Genomic DNA, 14,602 nt, shown 5'->3' on the forward strand with positions numbered 1-14,602 from the left:
GGGCCTCCCTCCAGCTGGAGGTGGATTTCTGTGGGGATTCCAGTGAGAATGTCAAGCAAGTGTGACCTGAGGACATGATTTTGGGGTGGGGTCCCTGTTGCACAGCCTGTCTGGGTACCTCTGGATTCAGGATATGCTCGGGAATGCTGTGAGGCTGGTACCTGCAGGAAGGGCAGCAGGGCCTGCATCCTGGGACTCTCACCCCAAGTCCTGGATTCAGTTTTGGGTCCCTTATGACAAGAAAGACCTTGAGGGGCTGGAGCATGTCCAGAGAAGGGAATGGAGCTGGGGAAGGGGCTCAGCCTGGAGAAAAGGGGGCTCAGGGGGGACCTTGTGGCTCTGCACAAGTCCCTGACAGGAGGGGGCAGCCGGGGGGGTCGGGCTCTGCTGGCAGGGAACAGGGACAGGAGGAGAGGGAATGGCCTCAAGTTGTGCCAGGAGAGTTTTAGGTGGGATATTGGGAAAATTCCTTCATGGAGAGGGTGGTCAGGCACTGGCGCAGACTTCCCAGTGGTGGTGCCACCATTCCTGATGGGATTTAACAGTGGATGTGGCACCTGGGGACTTGCATTAGTGGCGACCTGAGCAGTGCTGGGGGAAGAGTTGGACTCGATGACCTCGGAGGCCTCTTCCAGCCTTAAATATTCCATGTTTCTATGATTTCAACTAAACCCGGCCAAGAGGTTACTCCCAGCAAAAATCACCTTTTCACCCCAAACTGATGCAGGGGAGGGGGGGATCCCCTTCCCCACCCACCCCCCAGGGTTCAGCCCCGACGCTTTATTTCCTTTAATGCTCTCAAAGCCAAGTTACTCCCGATGCCCCCCCCGGTCCGGATTGGGGGGGAGGGGGGAAGGGGGGGCGCGTTTCGCCGTAGCGGCCGCCAGGTGGCGGCAGAGCGCAGCGCCCCGCGGCGCTGATTGACAGCTGTCAATCACCGCTACCGCGGCGGCTGGAAATGGGGGCTCGAGGGGGTGCGAGGCTTTGGGCCATCCCGGGGCTGCAGCGTGGGGCGGTTTGGGCCCCAGTGGGCTGTCTCCGTTTTTCACTGTCTCGTGGCTGCGTGGTTGGGGAGCTCCTCAGCCTGGGATGAATTCCGTGGGAATGAGTAAAACCGCAGAGATGTGCCTTGATATGAACCGGCCACGTGCATGGGCAGCCCAGAAAGCCAACGCTGTGCCGGGCACATCCACAGCACCATCGGCAGCAGGTGAGGGGGGAACCCAGCCCTCCGTTCTGCTCTGCTGAGACCCCCCTGCAGAGCTGCCTCCAGCTCTGGGGCCCCAGCACAGGAAGGACGTGGAGCTGCTGGAGCGAGTCCAGAAGAGGCCATGGAGATGCTCCGAGGGCTCTGGAGCCCCTCTGCTCTGGAGACAGGCTGGGAGAGCTGGGGGTGTTCAGCCTTGAGAAGAAAAGGCTCCGGGGAGAGCTTAGAGCTCCTTCCAGAGCCTAAAGAGGCTCTGGACTTTGGACAAGGGCCTGGAGTGACGGGACACAGGTAATGGCTTCCCACTGCCAGAGGGCAGGGATAGATGGGATATTGGGAAGGAATTCTTGACTTTGAGGGTGGGGAGACCCTGACACAGGATGCCCAGAGAAGCTGTGGCTGCCCCATCCCTGGAAGTGTCCAAGGCCAGGCTGGACACTTGGACTTGGAGCAACTTGGGATCATGGAAGGTGTCCCTGCCCACGGCAGGGGTGGGACAAGATGAGCTTTATGTTCCCTCACAACCCAAACCATCCCCTGACTCTTTGCTGACCGAGACAATGACAGCAGCCTGCAAGATTTCCAACCTGTGCGAGTGAGGCAAGGACCTGGACCATCCCTGGGTTTGGGGAAGCCTCAGGGTTGCCAGCACTCCCTGGGATTAGTTTCCCAGTCATGGGAAAAGATGGTTTGAAGAGTGGGATCAAAGCCATCCGTCTCTGAGGGGCTTCTCCTTGCAGGGCTTTATATCAATGTGTTCTGTTGGCTGAATTCTGCCAGCCAGCCCCAAAATACCCCCCAGAACATTTTTGCTGAAAACGCCATTTCCCGCAATTGGCTTTTTCCAAGCAGCAGGCTGGGAGCTGCGGGAGCCAGGCCCCTTGGACAAAGCTCTCGCTCTTCCCTGGCCAACTGGAGCTGGGGATGGCAACACTGAGGGTTTATCAAAGGCACTTTTGGGAATGGTGGATGATTCTGTTTGTCTCGCGCTCCCTTTGTGCCGGAGGTGCTCTCTGGCTGCTCTGGGAAGTGCCTCTGCTCGCCAGGGATGTGGCAGCCAGGGAAAAAGGGAGGAAAGAAAGAGAAAATCCTTTGCCCTGCTCACTCAGCTGGCAGCCTGGGAAGGACCTGGAGTTTTTCTCTCCTGTATTTCCAAGTTTCAGTAACGGAGGAGGGTGGAAGCTGAAGTTTGGTTCCTCCCTTGGTTAGAGCCTCTTCCAGCTCCAGGTCTAATCACTCCCTGCAGCCAGAAACTATTCTCTGTGTGGTCAAAGAATAGTAGAGAACAGAAAAAGGGTAGTAAAAGAATAGTGAAAGAGTACTAAAAGAATAGTAAAAGAATAAAGCCTGAGTTTATATTTCTTATTTTTTGGGATGAGTTTTCAGCTCAGGAGAAGGAACACGGAGTCAGTAGTTTGAGGGAATAGAGGTAATTTCAATCTCTTTTTGAGTGTATTTGATGTGAGGAGGATGCGTGGACAGCGCCTTTCCAGAGTGCACAGTTTGTATTTGTGGAACCACTGGTGTGTGCACTCACACGCCGAGACAGCCCAAAAGCTCCCGGCTGCTCCAGAGTGTTTATTTTACACCCACCCTACTCACACTTTGAAGTAGATTTAACCAACAACAACAAAATTATAGGCCCAGTATAAATCTTTAATCAGAACATGTTTCCCCCTCCGAGCCTGCACTGCTGTGCACAATCAGAACGCAAATCAAAAGAAAGCGGAGTAAATTATTCATTGGGAATCTATTCCTGCTTTCCCTGCATGGGAGACTCGGAGGCAGAGTTCGGGGTGTGTGGCTGTCTCGGGACTGTTAATATTCACCCCAGGAAGTTGAGCTGTGGCCACAGTGCCGAGGGATGGGCAAACTCCAGCTCCCGGTTCCTCTCTGCCATCCACGGGGGGTTGATCCGTGGCTGGGGTGACCCGTGGCTGGTGCATCCCCCAGCCCCTCCGTGCAGGGCCGTTTCTCCCACCCAGCCCCTGGGACGACTGCTGCACCTCCCCTCGCACCAAAAGGTGTCTGCACGGATTTACCCCTGGGGAAATGAATCCCCTGAGCCAATCCAGCATCTCACCAGCTCTCCCCCTCCCTCCCTCATCTCACGCACTGCACCCACCTACAGAGGCTATTTACGGAATGCCCAGCAGACACCGAGCCACACCTGCCCACCGAGCTGCTGTTTGCCACTGACGGGACACGGAGACGTAGGGAGGATTTAACGTTTAGGTGGAGTTACCAAAGCTGTTTGGGGAATGGGCTTTTGGAGATGGCATTATTATTATTATTATTATTAATAATAATAATAATAATAATTTTTAATTTCATTGTTATTGTTGCCACTACTATCAATATTAAAAACCTCACGGTGTTCATCCAAGGAGTGCCTGGGCCCATCACTGCTGTGTGTCTGACACAGTGCATTGTTCTCGGCTGTTAGTGGAATCAAACCCCTTTTACTTGAGGGTGGTTTTTTTTTAAATTTTATTTCAGAGTCACGCTCCACGGCACAAACTGTAAAAATACATTTTAAAATGGCCAAAACAGACAGGTCGAGACCTTTCTGCTAACAATCCTCCACCCCATCCTTGAAATCTAAAGTAGTGAAGGATTTTGCAGAAAATAATGGATCATTTTCCCATTTACCCATGATTCAAGGATTAATAACTAATCCCATCAAAGGACATCTGCTTAGATTGTTCCTTGTCAGTGAAAGTAAATAGAGCCTTTTAGTCTTTAGACCTAAACTCCTCTGAGGTTATTATGCGCAGGAACCTCCTACAAGCGGTTGCTTTCTCTGTCGCTCCTGCTGTGACTAACCCTGGAGGGAGAAAGCAAACTTTGCAAGTCCCTGGACATAAAGGTTATTTGCTAGAATGGAGGAGACTTTTATGAGAGGCCGGGTAAGCTGAGACCCTCACCCTCCCCTAAGGCTTGGCTCGGGCAGGGGGCTGCAGCCCGCCGAGCCCTTTGAGCCGCTTTGTCCTGCCTCCGTGGCACATTCCCCGTTTCGGGGCGGGAGTGCCGGGGCTTTGCTCTCCCGAAAGCTTCTCCCCTACTCACGGTGCTGCTGCAGATCGGCTCTTTTGGGGTTAAACGGGAAAATGAGGAACTGTTTGGGTGTGGGTCCAAAATCCCCAGGGTTGGCAGGAAAAGTCTGGGAGAGGGGTGGGTGTGGGAGGGGTGAATGGGGTTGGGGTCCACGGGGCTGGCAGAGGAACCCCCGGGACCTTGGGGGAAGCGGGGAGGGGGTGACACAAGACTTGAGGGAAAAAGACCTTGGAAACAATGAGCTTCTTGTCAAACAATGGCCTGTCAGAGCATGACTTGGGTTTTCATCAGCGGGGCTCCCAAAGCTGCTTTTTGGGGGGATGGAGACATTCCCAAAGGAGTTCTGGCCAGGAGGGGCTAAGCCAAAATGTGAGAAATTTGCCCCAAAGGAGAGGAGCCCTGTCTCTTCTGCCCAGCAGCTGCTCTCTGTAAATATTGCTGCCCAGGGCAGAAAGGCCCCCAGAGGGGAGGGAGATCCCTCAAGGTCACCTGGGGAGAGCCCAGTGCAAGGCACAGCAGATCCCAGGTCCCTGTTCTCTCCTTCTGCCGGGGTGGAAATAACCACTGGCGCCCGTGCCAGGCCGTTGGAGGGATGCATGTTGTAAGCATTTCAGAACATCTAAAATTAGACTTTGTCTTTTTTTCCCCCTACCAGAACATGGCTGAGTGTCTCATCCACCAACACCAGCTGTGGATTTTTTTGCTCTCGCTTTGGAAAAAGCTTCCTCAGAGATACAGACAAAAAAGAAATGCTGCTCCACCCTCTCCCTGGCGCACACAAAATACGAGAGTAATTACAAACTGGGGCTGTGGGCCCCAAACCCAGACCCTGCTCTGGGCTATTGAGGGAAATCTTTCAAAATCCAAATGGAAACCAGCCCCACCAGCCTTTTGCCATGTGGGGAAGCTGGTCCTGCTGTGCTCAGCCCTCCCAGCCCTCCGGACCCGCAGCCCCGGTGCTGCCGTAATCCAGCCTCGGCTCCCGGCTCCGGCAAAGGAACAATTGCAGGCAGAGCCAGTGGGAGTTCAAAAGGAGCAATACTGAATTAAACGATAGCAATTTCCCTTATTTTCTGCCACTTAAAGGTGCACGCTGGGAATGTTTAAATATCCTTGTTATCCCCTTCAATACCTAGGGAACATTTTTTTAACGAGCTGGGCTGTAATCAGGCCGTGTTCGTGCCAGGCATCCCTTACAACAGCCATTCTCCAAAAGAGCTGTCCAGATCAAAGCCCTTTGAGGCAGAAGAAAAGGCACCTGCTGGACAGGGGGCTCTGGGCAGCTGAGCCAGGGTAGGTTCCGGGGGGACACTTCACCCAATTTTACCGAGACAAAACAGAGCTCCCTGCCAGTATGGAAAGAGGGAATTTTGGTATTCAGTTTAGGTTTGGGGTTGTGGGGTTTTCCTGGTTTGGTTTTTTTTCATGTTGGTTTGGAGGTGAGCTGAAGCTGAGGATAACATCACATCTGAGGCTGAGACGGTCTGATACAAATGAATTTGCTTGTTTTCAGGGTTCAAGCCCCTTCCCCTCTGAAGCTACTGGGTTACATGGGTGCCTTTGAAGGCATCGAGCCACAGTTCAGCCTTTGGGGTGAACTATTAAAATATTTTGAATTACTAAAACCTCCACCTGAGGTAGGAAACACTTGCTGGGGAGAGCCAGGAGGAGGCCATGAGGCTTTCCAGCCCTGAGGCAAGAAGGGTTTGTCTCGCTGTGGGGGTCTTAGTCAAGGATGGAGCAAAGGGTGCACATACCCAGGACAGAGGCTGTGTGTGCCCAGCATGGGGGCTGTGGGTGCCCAGGACAGAGGCTGCGGACAGGCAGGAGTTGCCTGAACACGGCTGGCACAGCCCTGCAGGCCTGGGGATGGCTTCGGATCTTCTCTGCCGCTGTCCTTCAGCGTGCACCCACTTGCTTCAAAATGCAGCTTTTGTTGGCATTTTCTTTGTCTGCAGGACGCCGAAGCGGTGGCACTGCATGGCCCAGGCAGCAGTGAAAGTGCCCAGTGAAGGCAGAAAAAAGCCATCCGTGGAGTGGAGGTTGGCACCAAGACAAAGACATTTATTTAGAAACCACCCAGCTCCAAACCCTTTTCCCTTCCCCTGAACCTACAAACCACTAATCTGCTCAGGCAGCTGGACCCCAGATTTTGAGGTGACTGGGACTGCTGGGAGAATCTCGTACAAAACCCTGGATCTGAACGTCCCTCGGCAGCAGCCACACGCACGCCCAGCTCTGTGGACGCTGTCTACGGAAAATAACGCACAGCTTGTCTAAAGCCACGCGTCTTTGTGGACATCTCAGTGCAAACACTTTAAAAGCCAAAAATCCTCTTTGACCCATACGTGGCATTTCTTACAGAGCTCACTTATCTCCCACACGGAGCCTCTCTGAGCTGGCTGGCAAAAAAGGAGGGAATTTCCTTTAAAAACCCCGGCAGAAGAGCTGCAGGCTGCTCCACACTGGGGCCCTGCCAGCTCCCCGCACCCTGCACGGCCTCAGAGGTGCTCGCTGGTGTCCAGCACCCACCAGAGAGGACAGGGAGCACCCACTGCTTTTCCCCAAGCGGGGAAGGGCTGCAGGTAGGGCATTGTGCAGAGGCTGTTTTGCCCCTCCACACGCACAGGGGCACAGAGAGCATCTTCCTGCAGGTGCCCTTGGTGGAGGGAGCCGGGAGCTGCTCGGGTGGATGGAGTTGGTGTGTCTGTGTGCAGGTGGGGGGAAATCCCGCGGTGCTCCCACCCCGCGTGCAGCTCCACGTGCCACACGCGTGGGACACGCAGCCTGCACAGGGCATGCACGGATGGGGGCACACGGATGGGGGCACATGGATGAGGGGCACACAGATAAGGGGCACATGGATGAGGGCACATGGATGGGGGGCACATGGATGGGGGCACATGGATAAGGGACACAGATGAGGGGCACACGGATGAGGGGCACACGGATAAGGGACACACAGATGGGGACACATGGATAAAGGGCACATGGATGAGGGCACATGGATGAGGGGCACACGGATAAGGGACACACAGATGGGGACACATGGATAAAGGGCACATGGATGAGGGCACATGGATGAGGGCACATGGATGGGGGGCACATGGATGGGGGCACATGGATAAGGGACACAGATGAGGGGCACACGGATGAGGGGCACACGGATAAGGGACACACAGATGGGGACACATGGATAAAGGGCACATGGATGAGGGCACATGGATGAGGGGCACACGGATAAGGGACACACGGATGGGGACACACGGATAAAGGGCACATGGATGAGGGCACATGGATGGGGGCACATGGATAAGGGGCACACGAATGAGGGGCACACGGATGGGGCACATGGGTAAGGGGCACACAGATGAGGGGCACACAGATGAGAGGCACATGGATAAGGGGCACACAGATGAGAGGCACACAGATGAGAGGCACATGGATAAGGGGCACACGGATAAGGGGCACACAGATGAGGGGCACACGGATAAGGGGCACACAGATGAGGGGCACACAGATGAGGGGCACATGGATAAGGGGCACACGGATAAGGGGCACACAGATGAGGGGCACATGGGTAAGGGGCACACAGATGAGGGGCACACGGATAAGGGGCACACGGATAAGGGGCACACAGATGAGGGGCATGCAGACAGAGTGCACACGAGGAGGGTACACCTGCATAGGGCATGCCCAGGTTTATGCACGGCCCAGGGGCTTCTGACCAGTTTTGGGGGTGCTGCTGCTGAATTTGCCCTCCCACTCCCACTCTGATGTGCGTGGCCTCTCCCGGGGTCTCACCTCGGCAGGGGGCTACGGGTGGGGTCGGGGCTGGTGGGACAGAGCTGCAGCCACAGCGCTGCGGTGCCTGGTGAAGATTCCTTGGAATAAAACCGGGGGGGCTGCACAGGTGGGGGGCATTCCTCCCCTCTCCCCTTGTGCGCTGCAAATCAGACCCTTCTGGGGGGGATTGCTGGTTTGCTTTGGGTTTTCTGGAGGGTTTTTTCAATTTTTAATGGGTGCAGGAGCTGCGCGGCTCCGTGCGGGGGAAGGGGCGTGCGGCTCCTCCGCGGCCCCCGCTGCGCGCAAGGAGCGCGGGGCTGAGGGCGGCGGCGGGGGTCCCGCGGGTGCCTGACCGCCTGCCTCCCCCGGGAAACCCACCCCCGAAAACCCCCGCTTTCCGAGGTGAGAATCCTCCTGGATCATCTGAGACTGACCGCCCCCGCCGCCGCAGCCCGGGATTTGCCTTCCAGCAGAAACTCTCTTCAAAAATAAGTTTAAAATGCCCGTTTTGCGGCACCAACGCCCCTTTTCATGCCCTGTGGCAGCGCCTGGCACTGGAAAAATAAATGTGAGATGAGACGGGCACAAAGCTCCTGAGCTGGAGGCAAAGGCTGCGTGCCTTCCACTGGAGGAGCCAGCATTGCCGAGGGAATTCCGAAAGAAATGGGATGAATTTCTCTATCGCTTTGCTCCAACCCCTCCTCTTTAAAGTTCAGTATCAGAGAAAATAAAGAGGCGCTTTGAGACCCAAAAATGAACGTCTGTCCTGGCGGAAGGCAAAGGTTCCCACTTTCTTTAATTGCTCCTTTGGGATAAGGAGGGGAAAAATAATAATCCACTTTTTTTTTTTTTTTTTTTTTTTTTTTAGCATAATCTGGTGGGCGAAGCCGCCGCTCTCGCTGGCGGGTGGGGAAGCGATGCCAGAGGCTCTCGGGTCTGTAGTGAGGATTTCTGAAGGGAAAACTGTTCATCTCGTTGGTCGTTGATAGCTGCGAATTTGCCAGGAGAGGAGGAACAGAAAGGGAATTTTAATTTTTTAATTTCCTTTCCATTCAGCGTTTCCTGCATTTCAAAACTCACGGGAGGTTTGCAGGAACGTCGGCTGAAATCCCGAAATGTAATAATAATAATAAAAGTAAAATTAAAATATCAAACGGGACGGACAGAGATGCTCGGGGTAACACACGGTTCCTCCGCCCGCGGCCGCGCAGGATGTTCGTCGGTTCTGGCCATTCGCAGTAAATAAATGAATTTTTAAAAAAACCATCCTGGTGACTCGAGAATTAAAGAGGAATGGGGTAGAGGAATGCAGAGAGCAGCGAGCCGGACAGGGCTGGGAAAAGCGACTCAGCTGCCGAGGTGGGAATGCAACTGCCGAAAAAGGCTTTTCCCAAATATTAAAAAAATAATATTAAAATTAATTTTTTAAACTGGAAAGAAAGAAGGAAAGAGACCCCCGCAATTCCCTCTGTTTCCACGGCTGTTGCGCTTGCCAGCAGGAATAACCCGGATCCGGCGCACGGCCGGGCTTGCGGGGACGCTGCGGTGCCCCCGGGGCTGGGCTGCAGCCACCCCCCCACCCCCATCCCCCTCGGAGCCCTTGGGGAGGTTTTGTTCACTTTGGGTATTTTAATCTATATTTTTATCATTTAAACTAAACCACAGAACACTCAGCGTGAGGAATTGATTCCTGATTTTGAGTCCATTCTCGTTATTTGGGGGTTTGAACGGCGGGCAAAAGGGAGAAAATGTTATTTATTAGGCGGAAAAATAAAATAATCCTACGAAGGGAAGAAAATCGGAGCCCAACTTGAAATGGGCGTTATTTTTTAATACGCCGTGATTACCGTTCGTGGAAGGAGGGAAACAAAGTCAATTCCCAAATCGAGGGGGGAAGCCCAGCGCCGGGGGAAACTTCGTAAGACGCCATCGGGGAAAACGCTCCGATGCCCGCCCCGAGCGACACAGCGGAAAAACGCGCTCCTTGCGCTGCTCCTGCCGTGACCCCCCAGCTTTAATCAGCATTCAGGAAATGCCAGGGAGACTTTGCCCCTAATCTGTGCTTATTAAGCAAAAAAACCCCTGCGATGCCTATAAAATCGCAGGTAACAAGGGGGAACTCGCGATCGAGCGCGTGTGCCGGGCATCTCCGCTTTATGGTGGGGGTTTTGTTATTAAAAAAATGCAAGAAGTCAGTAGTTACCTTTAAAACACTCCCTCGGGCCGGGGCTGGAGCGGTCCTGCCCCGGCCCGGCCCTCCGCGTGTCCCCGAATTACCGGGTTATTCCCGGTGTGTGCTGAGGGCACCGCGCCGTTTTGGGAGGGGGTCCTCAGCGGGAGGAGGAACCCCTCCACTCAGGCCGGGCCGTGCTGCTCGCCGGGAGTTTATGTCAAAGGGAGAAAACATTTATTTGAATTAAGGAGCAAATTCGGAGCAGCCACGCGGGCCCCGGCCGCACGTGTCTGCGCCCCCCGAGCACTTTGTGCCCCCGCGGCTGGGCCGCTTTCCTTTAAAACCACCCAAATACCCTCAAATAACCTTTTTTCTCCCCTTGTTCCCGTTCCCCCGCACGCCTCACCCCAATTCCCACCCCCAAAGGCTGCTGCGGTTCTCTCGCCCCGCGTCTCCGTGGCTGCAGAGAGAGAGGTTGCCATATTTGCAAATATGGTAATGAGCTCCTAATTGCCAGGCTTGCTGCGCTTTGCTGATCGATTTCGAGCAATCCAGAGGTTAAGGAAGCTTGGAAATAGCGCGGCTCCCAGCTCGCCCCAACCCCGAAGCTCCCCCGGCGGCCCCCCCGCGCGATGGAGCTGGCCCCGCATTTGCATCCCAACTTTTTTTAACTCTCACACGTACACTTTACGTATCGGCTACGTGGAGGCTCCTCGGCCGCTCCTATATATCCTTACGCCGGGCACGGCCCCCGCTCCTCCGGCGGCGGCTCCGGGCTTGGGGCCACCGCGAAGACCCGCGGGCGGTGGGGCCGGGGCGAGCCGGGCCGGACCGGGCCGGGGGCGGGCAGGGCAGGGCAGGGCAGGTGAGGAGAGGGCAGAGTGGGCAGGCAAAGAGAGCAGGTGAGTGAGGGCAGGTAGGCAGACAGAGCAATGCAGACAGGTGGGCAGGCAGGCAGGGCAGGGCAGGGCAGGCAGGGAGGGCAGGCAGACAGGGCAATGCAGGAAGAGCAGCAGCCCAGGCTGGTGAGCAGGGCAGGGAGGGCAACGCAGGCAGGACCCGCTGGCCATCCGGGCGCATTCCCGGCCGACAGCTACCCCTAGGTGGGTGAAGAAGTCGGGGTAACCCGGGAGAAAGAGAGGAGGCCGGGCCGTGCTCTCCTGGCCGACCATCGCCCACCCACCCCCGCCCCGTGCTCGCGGCCGGGCCGGGGCGCGGAGCCCCCCGCAGCCTTCCGCGCCGCGCGGGGCCGGCCCCGCACAGCCGGACAAACAATGTGAGACTTGGCGGAACAAAAGCGGCGGGGCTTGGGTTGCTGAACACGTCTGAGGCCAGACGAGCCGCGCGATTTATTGGACTCGGTTACAAAACAATACAAAAAAAAAAAAACATAAGGGGGGCGGGGGGCGGAGGGGGGAGAGGACTCTCAAAGCGTCTTTATTATGGGCTGGGGGCCACAGCGCTGCGGGGCCGGGTGGAGCGCGTCCAGCTCCTGCCTGGGGCTGGGGGCGCGGGTCCAACCAGGGCCTGCTGCGGGGTCGGAGTTTCTCCCAAAGCCCCGGGGGCAGGGGGAGCTTCCCTCCCTTTTCCCTTTTCTCCCGTCCCGCGGCATCTCGGCACCCGAGCTAAGAAAGTTTGGGGACGGCCGAGCGCGTCCCTCCGACCCCTCCCCGTGCTTTTCTCTCGGTCTGCGGGTGACCCAGATCCACTTTGGGTGAGGGATTCACTTATTTCACCTTCTCCCTGCTCGAGAATCCAGTTTTGGGGTGCGGAGGCCCCCCTGCGATCCCCCACTATGCCTCGGACAGGGGGTGGGAGCGGCCTGGCAGGACACGGCCATTCCAGGTTCTCGTCCCCGCTCCACGCGTGCCCGCGGATTCGCTGTTGCCGTCCCCGCCAATCCACGGGGCTTCGTGCTTTGCTCGGGGGGATGCTCGCCGTGCGTGGGGGGGAGAGAGAGGCACCCCCAAATCCTCGCTCCCGCCAGCGCCTTCCCCGCGGGAGTGGCCGGGGGTGCTGCGGGGGTCGGGCCGGGGCGCGGGCTGCAGGAACACGCACACGGGTGACCCGGGGAGAGAAGGGCCCGGTTACCCCCATCCCTGAATAGGATTTTGGGAGGGGGGGGATGCGCAGAGCTGGATCCCCACTAGGGAATAAGCAAATCCCAGTGAATGAAACGCGCGTGGAAACAGCCCCAGAGCAAAGGTTCCGCTCGCCCTCCTCCACCGTCCGCGGCAGAACGCGAGCGGGTGCGGTGCGAAGGGGGCACGGTTCCTCCCCACCTCGCGAACTTTTGCTCGTGTGGCATTTCTTAGATTTCTCCCCCGCCCCAACAAGGTCGGAGCTGCTCCATTAGTACCCCCAAACCCCATAAATTCCTGCCGCGGAGCGGTCCCGCTAAGGCTCCCCCTCCTCAGGCCGCGGAGAGCACCCAATTTAAATGGGTTTAGGGCTTTTTTTAGAAGTTATTGAAGCCAGACGTGATGCCCCGGCCGAAATCCGCCCCCTCGGTTGCAGCGGGCTCGGGTGTTCCGGTCCTGCCGCCGATAGAAAATCCCGCATGGCTTGCTTTTTTTTTTTTTTTTTTTTCTGCCAAGGAAGCTTTAATCTTTATTTTAATTTTAATTTTTATTTTAACTTATACTTTAGTCCTTACTGTCTTTTCGTTGTTGTTGTTGTTTTGGTCTTAAAAAGCTTCATCCCTGCAGTCTGTTCTTGATTCCTTCCTCAGCACAGGGAAGAAGCAGCTGCGCTCAAAGAGTGCACGGGAAAAAATCAACCCGGGCTTCTTTTGGGCTATTTTTCGGGTCGTACGTGGGTCACGGCTCTGCAAAAAGAGCGCATGGTACCCACCAGGTCAGGTCCTGCCCAGCTCGGCTCCGTTTTTAGCCCCCGAAAATTAAGTTTTTATTTTTGCACTGGTGTGCGTGGAAATTTTAAGGCTGGAAATCCTCAAATCTGCCGTTATAGGGGAGATCCCGAGATCGCGGCGGCGGCTCCTTCTGCTTCCTTGCGGTTTGGATTCTCTTTTTTTCCCAGAAAGACAGCAAAGCACGGAGCAGGTTTTTATTTGTTAAAGACACTCAAAACACACCCGAGCATTTTCTGCAAATCGCTCGTGTCCTCCCCTAAATCCTCCCAGATCGGGCTGGTTCTAATGCGATGTTAATATTAAATAAATTAGAAATAAAAATGCACTGTCATAGGGGTAATCCCACGGTGAATCCAAATTTGATAGCGAAATCCTTGTCTTTGCAGCCTTTTGCAGGATAAATCGCAAAATTCGTCGTGTTTCTTCTTTTGGCAGGTTAAAAAAAAATTATAATTTCAGGAGAGGACTGAAATAGAAATTTAGAAAAAAAAAAAAAGATGTGAATTTAATAAAGAGAAGAATAAAAAGAGAGGCAGGCGTGCGGTTGTGTCCCTAAAATCCCATCTCAGTGAGGGTGGGGAATGGTGAAAGCCGGCCCCGCCGGGACCCCACAGAGCTGCTCCACGGACACGCACGCCGTGGGGGCTGCGTGGGCACCAGCGGCGCTGCTGCCTCTTTAACCGACCCCTCTGTGCCTTCTCTTCCAGGAGAGCCCCGGCTCCAGCTCCGCTCGCTGCTTCACCCCCGGCCCCGCTCTGCCCACGGAGGAGAAGTCGCTGGCGTGGGGAGCGTGGCCCAGGTGGGTGCTGGGGAACTACGGAGGGAGAACTCACGGGGAGCGCCGACCCCGGCGTGCGAGCGGCTCCGGGAGGGGTCGGGGCGGGCCCTTTGCCCGAAAGAAGTTGGAGGCTGCAACTGAGAACGGGGTGCAGGTGGGGGGACCCCTGGGTGCCTCCAATGGGTGCTGCAGCCCCCTCCATCCCCCCCGTGAGCACCCACAGAGTCTTCCCGAAATCTGTGGTTTTCCCTCCACCCAAGTCTGGAAGTGGACGAAGGGAAAGGAGAAAGGTGCAACACACCACACCCCAAACCCTTTTGTGCAGGCTGGAGGCCACGGGGAGGGGCTGTCGGCGGAACAGCGGCAGTCCTGGGGAGCAGAGCCCCAGCCCCGCGAAGGGGGCCAGGATATTTTGGGGTTATTTCCACATCCCCCTTTCCCCACTCCCAGGCAGGGCTGTAAGTGCTGGGCCTGATGGGGGCCAGCCCAGTGGGCTCCCATTTTCCCAGTTGGGCAACTGGAAGAGAGGCCCCTGACAGGGTGGACTGGCTGCACTGGTGGTGACAGCGGGAGAATCCGGCTCCGGGAAAGAGACAAAGGCCATGAGTAACTTCCCAGCCCAAACTCACAGACCCAAACCCAACTGGCTTTCCACTTGGAAAAAAATTCCAAGGCAAAGAGAACTTCAAGAGAAAATGAACAAACCCCAGCCCCAAAACTCTGTTCTTC

At 55.9% G+C, this 14,602-nt stretch overlaps 1 long non-coding RNA gene across 1 annotated transcript; it reads left to right on the forward strand.

Moving 5' to 3' along the window:
* Positions 1–3,989: 3,989 nt before the first annotated feature.
* Positions 3,990–9,362, forward strand: LOC116436585. Its single transcript, XR_004237039.1, has 3 exons — positions 3,990–4,116; positions 6,223–6,849; positions 8,919–9,362. It is a non-coding gene; the product is annotated as an uncharacterized LOC116436585 (long non-coding RNA).
* The last annotated feature ends 5,240 nt before the right edge of the window (positions 9,363–14,602 follow it).

The sequence above is a fragment of the Corvus moneduloides genome, chromosome 29 (assembly GCF_009650955.1).
Source record: "Corvus moneduloides isolate bCorMon1 chromosome 29, bCorMon1.pri, whole genome shotgun sequence".
Lineage (NCBI taxonomy): Eukaryota > Metazoa > Chordata > Aves > Passeriformes > Corvidae > Corvus > Corvus moneduloides.